The sequence below is a fragment of the Xenopus laevis genome, chromosome 9_10L, assembly GCF_017654675.1.
Source record: "Xenopus laevis strain J_2021 chromosome 9_10L, Xenopus_laevis_v10.1, whole genome shotgun sequence".
In the NCBI taxonomy this organism is placed as follows: domain Eukaryota; kingdom Metazoa; phylum Chordata; class Amphibia; order Anura; family Pipidae; genus Xenopus; species Xenopus laevis.
In genome coordinates, this window is record NC_054387.1 from 12,426,662 (window position 1) to 12,434,995 (window position 8,334).

Sequence of the window (8,334 nt, forward strand, 5' to 3'; positions counted from 1 at the left end):
TGTGGGATAGCAGGTATAGTAGGGAGAGATGGTGCCTATAGTAACAGTGGATAATAGTCTCTGGGAAGGGAGTGTGACTAAGGGATAGCAGGTATAGTAGGGAGAGATGGTGCCTATAGTAACAGTGGGATAATAGTCTCTGGGAAGGGAGTGTGACTGTGGGATAGCAGGTATAGTAGGGAGAGATGGTGTCTATAGTAACAGTGGATAATAGTCTCTGGGAAGGGAGTGTGACTGTGGGATAGCAGGTATAGTAAGGAGAGATGGTGCCTTTAGTAACAGTGGGATAATAGTCTCTGGGAAGGGAGTGTGACTGTGGAATAGCAGGTATAGTAGGGAGAGGTGGTGCCTATAGTAACAGCGGATAATAGTCTCTGGGAAGGGAGTGTGACTGTGAGATAGTAGGTATAGTAGGGAGAGATGGTGCCTATAGTAACAGTGGGATAATAGTCTCTGGGAAGGGAGTGTGACTGTGGGATAGCAGGTATAGTAGGGAGAGATGGTGCCTATAGTAACAGTGGGATAATAGTCTCTGGGAAGGGAGTGTGACTGTGGGATAGCAGGTATAGTAGGGAGAGATGGTGTCTATAGTAACCGTGGATAATAGTCTCTGGGAAGGGAGTGTGACTGTGGGATAGCAGGTATAGTAGGGAGAGATGGTGCCTATAGTAACAGTGGATAATAGTCTCTGGGAAGGGAGTGTGACTGTGGGATAGCAGGTATAGTAGGGAGAGATGGTGTCTATAGTAACCGTGGATAATAGTCTCTGGGAAGGGAGTGTGACTGTGGGATAGCAGGTATAGTAGGGAGAGATGGTGTCTATAGTAACAGTGGATAATAGTCTCTGGGAAGGGAGTGTGTCTGTGGGATAGCAGGTATGGTAGGGAGAGATGGTGCCTATAGTAACAGTGGATAATAGTCTCTGGGAAGGGAGTGTGACTGTGGGATAGCAGGTATAGTAGGGAGAGATGGTGTCTATAGTAACAGTGGATAATAGTCTCTGGGAAGGGAGTGTGACTGTGGGATAGCAGGTATAGTAAGGAGAGATGGTGCCTTTAGTAACAGTGGGATAATAGTCTCTGGGAAGGGAGTGTGACTGTGGAATAGCAGGTATAGTAGGGAGAGGTGGTGCCTATAGTAACAGTGGATAATAGTCTCTGGGAAGGGAGTGTGACTGTGAGATAGTAGGTATAGTAGGGAGAGATGGTGCCTATAGTAACAGTGGGATAATAGTCTCTGGGAAGGGAGTGTGACTGTGGATAGCAGGTATAGTAGGGAGAGATGGTGCCTATAGTAACAGTGGGATAATAGTCTCTGGGAAGGGAGTGTGACTGTGGGATAGCAGGTATAGTAGGGAGAGATGGTGTCTATAGTAACAGTGGATAATAGTCTCTGGGAAGGGAGTGTGTCTGTGGGATAGCAGGTATGGTAGGGAGAGATGGTGCCTATAGTAACAGTGGATAATAGTCTCTGGGAAGGGAGTGTGACTGTGGGATAGCAGGTATAGTAGGGAGAGATGGTGTCTATAGTAACAGTGGATAATAGTCTCTGGGAAGGGAGTGTGACTGTGGGATAGCAGGTATAGTAGGGAGAGATGGTGCCTATAGTAACAGTGGATAATAGTCTCTGGGAAGGGAGTGTGACTGTGTTTATAGCAGGTATAGTAGGGAGAGATGGTGCCTATAGTAACAGTGGATAATAGTCTCTGGGAAGGGAGTGTGACTGTGGAAGAGCAGATATGAGACTTAAGAACAAAGAGAAAAACTGTTATATAGAAAAACAAGACTTCAAAGACAATGGAACAGGATATGTACAAGTTGGTTGATCCTTGTGATGCATTTGCCGTCTTGTACATTTTCCAAGTACTCTAATTTGTTTCAGTATCTAAACAAAGGAGAAAGTAATTGTGCAGGAGTAAATGACACAATGGCGGCACATGGGAAACCGACCTACACTGCCAGTTAAAGAGAATGATATACGTCAAGAAATAAATCTTACTGAAATATAAAATATACAGGGCGGCTGCCAAACCAACTTTAGGATCTTTGCACAAAGGACAATGATTTTTTTTTCCCCTTCTTAAAATGTTCGGTTTTTCAGTATTGGCTCTATGCTTCAAAGAGAGAGTGCTCAATGTCAGGCTGGTACTGCACAAGCATCTAAATGTTGCACATTGTTGGTCAGATTCCATTATACTATACCAACCCCTCCCATTCCTCAACCACATTCTGTTGTGTTGCCCACACCTGGTCAAGCCTCAACCACAATCTCGGTGCTACAATGTTCCCATACATGGTGAGAATGGCGGCCGTAATTACTGGAATATGATGGCACTCATTGAGTAGACCTAGGGGGTTATTTATCAAAGTCCGAATTTATCTCAATATTTTCTGCTACAAACTACGATCAAATCTGCTCGTGTTTTTTACACTTATTTATTATTACATTTTCCCGAAAATTTGCATTGCGGGACAAAATCCGATTTTCAAGATTTTTTGGGATTTTTTTATCCGATTTTCAAATTTTTTTTTTTGATTTCTTATGCAATGTTTTCAGATGTTTCACCCGAAAACTGATTTTTGCACAAAACTTTGGGGTATTGTGCAAAACCCAGCGCACATAAAAAATCGTTGGGACTTCTTCCATTGACTTATATGTAACCTCGACAGGTCTCAGATGCCGGATATGGAGTTTAGTAAATAACCCCCCTGGAGTATGGCCTCATCCTGCCAGCAGGATCCTCCTATACACGTCAAAGGGAATCATGGGAAGATGCAGACCTGGCAGATTTTCATGTAGTTTTGCCTAAAAAAATGATTGTGTTGGGGGAGGACTGTGGTATTTTGATGGCTTAGCCCCAATTTATTAAAGTTCTAGTTGTGTTTTTCTGAAAAATTCAGTTTTTTCAAGGGTAGTTTCACGAATAACTCAAATTTTTCAGGATAAAAAAAACTCAAATCTTTCGAGATTTATTATGCCCCAAAGCCTTTGCCTTCATGATTTTCGTTTTTTACAGTTGTTTGGGCTCGAAAACTTGATAAATTTGAGGTACTCAAGGTTTTTTAGCCTATACCTTGATAAATTGGAGGTATTCGAGGTTTTTTAGCCTATAACTTGATACATTTGAGGTATTCAAGGTTTTTTAGCCTATAACTTGATAAATTCGAGGTACTCAAGATTTTTTAGCCTATAACTTGATAAATTCAAGGTATTCGAGGTTTTTTTAGCTTATAACTTGATAAATTTGAGGTATTCAAGGTTTTTTAGCCTATACCTTGATACATTTGAGGTATTCAAGGTTTTTTAGCCTATAACTTGATACATTTGAGGTATTCAAGGTTTTTTAGCCTATAACTTGATAAATTCGAGGTACTCAAGATTTTTTAGCCTATAATTTGATAAATTCAAGGTATTCGAGGTTTTTTAGCTTATAACTTGATAAATTTGAGGTATTCAAGGTTTTTTAGCCTATAACTTGATAAATTCAAGGCATTTAAAGTTTTTTAGCCTAGAACTTGATAAATTCGAGGTATTCGAGGTTTTTTAGCCTATAACTTGATAAATTCAAGGTATTCAAGGTTTTTTAACCTATAACTTGATAAATTCGAGGTATTCAAGTTTTTTTAGCCTATAACATGAGAAATTCGAGGTATTCAAGGTTTTTTTAGCCTATAACTTGAGAAATTCGAGGTATTTGAGTTTTTTTCCCCCAATTACATTCAATCGAGTTTTTACATGCAAGTTTTTTCATTAATAAGCAAATATTCAAGTTGTGAGTTTATTCAAGGTAGAAATAAACCTCACAAACTTTGATAACTAACCCTCTTATTGAGTCATTAGCCTCTCTGCTCAGCTCATGTACAAACAAGACCCTTTTTGTCCGCAGGAGGTTCAAGGTCACTTGGCACAGACTGAGGGATTGTTCACACTGGGGTCTGCAGTGGGTGGGGAAAACATTTGTAGCGTCCCTGCTTCCACCAATCAGGATAAACGTATAACCCCAAATATTTCTGTCTCGTATTACAGATGCAAAAAGAATTGTTGTCACATTCATGAGCTGGTGGAAATGGTTTCAATGTTCTGCTGAACAAGAGCCAGACAGACTATAGAGCTACAGATAATAATTGTAGTTACACAGCAGTAATTGATGTAAATGTGTCAATTTCATTTTCTTTCTATAAAAACGTTGTTAAAAGGGGTGGTTCACCTTAAAGGAGAAATAAAGCCAAACTAAAGAAGTAGCTAGAAATGTTGTACATGATGTTTTGTGCTTCTGTACCAGCCCAAGGCAATCACAGCCCTTTAGCAGTAAAGATCTGTGTCTCCAAAGATGCCCCAGTAGCTCCCCATCTTCTTTTCTGCTGATTCACTGCACATGCTCTGTGCTGCTGTCACTTACTGAGCTTAGGGACCCACTCACAATATACAGTACACATAGAATAGAAATGTCACAATATAAGGCTGATTAGTAATTAATACAGATACTACATGGCAGCACAGAAACCAGTGTAATTAGCATCAGAATTTAATAATCAGCAAACCTGTAGCATCAGCTTATATTACAGGGAAGCTCATTTTCTGCTGGATAATTAGTGACGAGCCCTAAGCTTAGCTTCTCAACAGCTGCTCAGAGCCCACTGAGCATGTGAGTGTCACAGACACTTTCCAAGATGGTGACCCCCTGTGACAAGTTTGAAGTCCTGGATCATTGCTGCTATTGACAAGCTGAAACTTTAGCCTCGTGCAGTAAGTTCACTATATAAAATATGGCTTTTTTTAGCCACATTCATTTTTGGGTTTAGTTCTCCTTTTAGTTAACTTTGAGTATTATAGAACTTTTCAATTGGTCTTCATTGTTTATTTTTTATAGTTTGTGAATTTTTTAAAGTTTTTGAATTTGCAACTTTCAAATGGGGGTCACTGACCCCATCAAAAAAAAACAAATGCTCTGTAAGGCTATACATTTAGGGGCAGTTTTATCAAGGATCAAATTTCGAAGTAAAAAATACTTTGAAATTAAACCATCGAATTGAAATACTTCGAATTTGAATATCGAAGTCAAAGTTTTTTTCACCGAATTTGGGTATCCTGCGGTTGAAGTAAAATCGTTCGATCAAACGAATAAATCCTTTGAATCTAACGATCCGAAGAATTTCAGCGATCAATCGAATGATTTTACTTTAAACGTAGAAAAATGCATTAGAAGGTCCCCATAGGCTAACATAGCACTTGGGCAGGTTTAATTTGGCGAAGTATTGAAGTCGAAGTTTTCTTAGAGAGACAGTACTTCGATTATCGAATGGTCGAATATTCTAACGATTTTTACCTTGAAACGAAGTCGAAGTAAATTCAGAGTCGTAGTATCCTATTCAATGGTCGAAGTATCCAAATAATTACTTTGAATTTCGAATTTATATACTTAGAAAATTCCCTCGAATTTCGAAAATTCACTCGAATTCACTTTGACCCTTGATAAATCTGCCCCTTATTGTTATTGCTACTTTTATTACTCGTCTTTCTATTCAGGCCTCTCCTATTCATATTCCAGTCTCTTATTCGAATCAATGCATGGTTGCTAGGGGAATTTGGACTCTAGCAACAAGATTGCTGACTTTGCAAACTGGAGAGCTGCTGAATAAAAATCTAAATAATTAAAAACCACAAATTATAAAAAATGAAACCCAGAATATCACTCTCTACAACTCAAAGGCAAACAGCCCCTTTAATTCTATTGAATAAAATTGTTTTGGTGAAGTTGCCCATCAAGCTGAAGGTTCCCACGCTGAATATGTAGCTGCTATAGCTCCGGGGCCAGAGAGTCCCAATTACAGCCCTTAATTCTCAGAGATAAAAGTGACCATAATGTCCTGAGATCTGGCTGCAATAAAACAGTTGGTGTAACTGTAGCTACAATAATACCCATCTCTTTCTGCCCTGTGATATCAGGACTTATATAAGTACAGTCTAAGGGAAACAATATGGCACCTCCTTCCCATATGTATAAATACAAATATACAGAGAAGGAATGTTCTGGGCACACAATAAGCTATACCCTCATACTGTACTGTCTAAGGGAAACAATATGGCACCTCCTTCCCATATGTATAAATACAAATATACAGAGAAGGAATGTTCTGGGCACACAATAAGCTATACCCTCACACTGTACTGTCTAAGGGAAACAATATGGCACCTCCTTCCCATATGTATAAATACAAATATACAGAGAAGGAATGTTCTGGACACACAATAAGCTATACCCTCATACTGTACTGTCTAAGGGAAACAATATGGCACCTCCTTCCCATATGTATAAATACAAATATACAGAGAAGGAATGTTCTGGGCACACAATAAGCTATACCCTCATACTGTACTGTCTAAGGGAAACAATATGGCACCTCCTTCCCATATGTATAAATACAAATATACAGAGAAAGAATGTTCTGGGCACACAATAAGCTATACCCTCATACTGTACTGTCTACGGGAAACAATATGGCACCTCCTTCCCATATGTATAAATACAAATATACAGAAGGAATGTTCTGGGTACACAATAAGCTATACCCTCATACTGTACTGTCTAAGGGAAACAATATGGCACCTCCTTCCCATATGTATAAATACAAATATACAGAGAAGGAATGTTCTGGGCACACAATAAGCTATACCCTCATACTGTACTGTCTAAGGGAAACAATATGGCACCTCCTTCCCATATGTATAAATACAAATATACAGAGAAGGAATGTTCTGGGCACACAATAAACTATACCCTCATACTGTACTGTCTAAGGGAAACAATATGGCACCTCCTTCCCATATGTATAAATACAAATATACAGAGAAGGAATGTTCTGGGCACACAATAAGCTATACCCTCATACTGTACTGTCTAAGGGAAACAATATGGCACCTCCTTCCCATATGTATAAATACAAATATTCAGAGAAGGAATGTTCTGGGCACACAATAAGCTATATCCTCATACTGTACTGTCTAAGGGAAACAATATGGCACCTCCTTCCCATATGTATAAATACAAATATACAGAGAAGGAATGTTCTGGGCACACAATAAGCTATACCCTCATACTGTACTGTCTAAGAGGAACAGTATGGATTCTATTCCCAACATCTTCATGTTCCTATGGAAAAGAAATATTGTAAGCAGACTGCATTTTATGACCAGCCTGTCATCTTATTTTAATGGTTTTATAAATTTCTGTTAAATTCATTTTTATAAACTATTTAATACTTCAAGGCCATAAATTTTGTTTTTAGGTGTCTGTAAGTGCTTTAATGAGCTTCCTATAATAAAAAATAACTGGATTTACTTTCTGCCAAGCATTCTGTGCTTTTTCACTCTATGCATAATATGTCCTTGGTTATACTTGGTATTCTCCCCTGAGCTCCACAGGCAGATGTTCAAATACGATCCAAGGATATGGGGGTTGCGGACACCGCCAGCTGATATTAGTAAATGCGAACCGGAACGTATTAAAACAAATCCATCTTTATTAGACAATTTAAAAATAGCGGGCAGGGGAAAGGAGAACAGGCTTGACGCGTTTCGTGACGTCTAGGTCACTTCATCAGAAGCTTAAAGGCCCCCTGCTGGAACCTCACTGAAATAACACCCATAATTAAGAACATTGAGAACATATGTTAAAAGTCACGTAACAGGTACACTCTGTATTCAAATAATGGTAAACATATATAATGATAAGCATATTTAACAGCAACAACGTATGTACTGCAAGGTCATTATAATATATTGTAAACATGGTTATATAAATGTTTAATAAGAATACTTATTTATAAGAATAATTATAGGGATATCAAGTCGAGGAGTGCAAGCAGCACCAAAATTATGAAATTGGAAAAACCATACAAAGTTATGCAAACTTATAAAGGCCCAAAAATCATCAAATATTCGGAAAAATCAAAACATCAAAAAATCAATAAATCAATAAATCAAAAAATCACGGGAAAACGGGAAAAAGGCAGCTAAAGAGTAAAATACGCTGAAAAAAGAGAGAGAGAAATCGGGAAAAAACTTTTGAAGAGAGTAATAAACTAGCAGTCAATGAAACATGTCAATTCCCATTCTCGATTTAGCCCATGTGGGATCACCGTATTTAGCTTAAAGATCCAGTAGGCTTCTTTCCTAAGGAGGGAATTGTCAATTTCCCCCCTGCGTATGTTTGCTACTACCCTATCAATTACCTGAACTGTAATACATGCTTTACTGTCATGTCTATCAATCAAATGTTTGGAAACCGCAGAACTACAATCACCACGTGTGATGCTACTCAAATGTTCCGATACT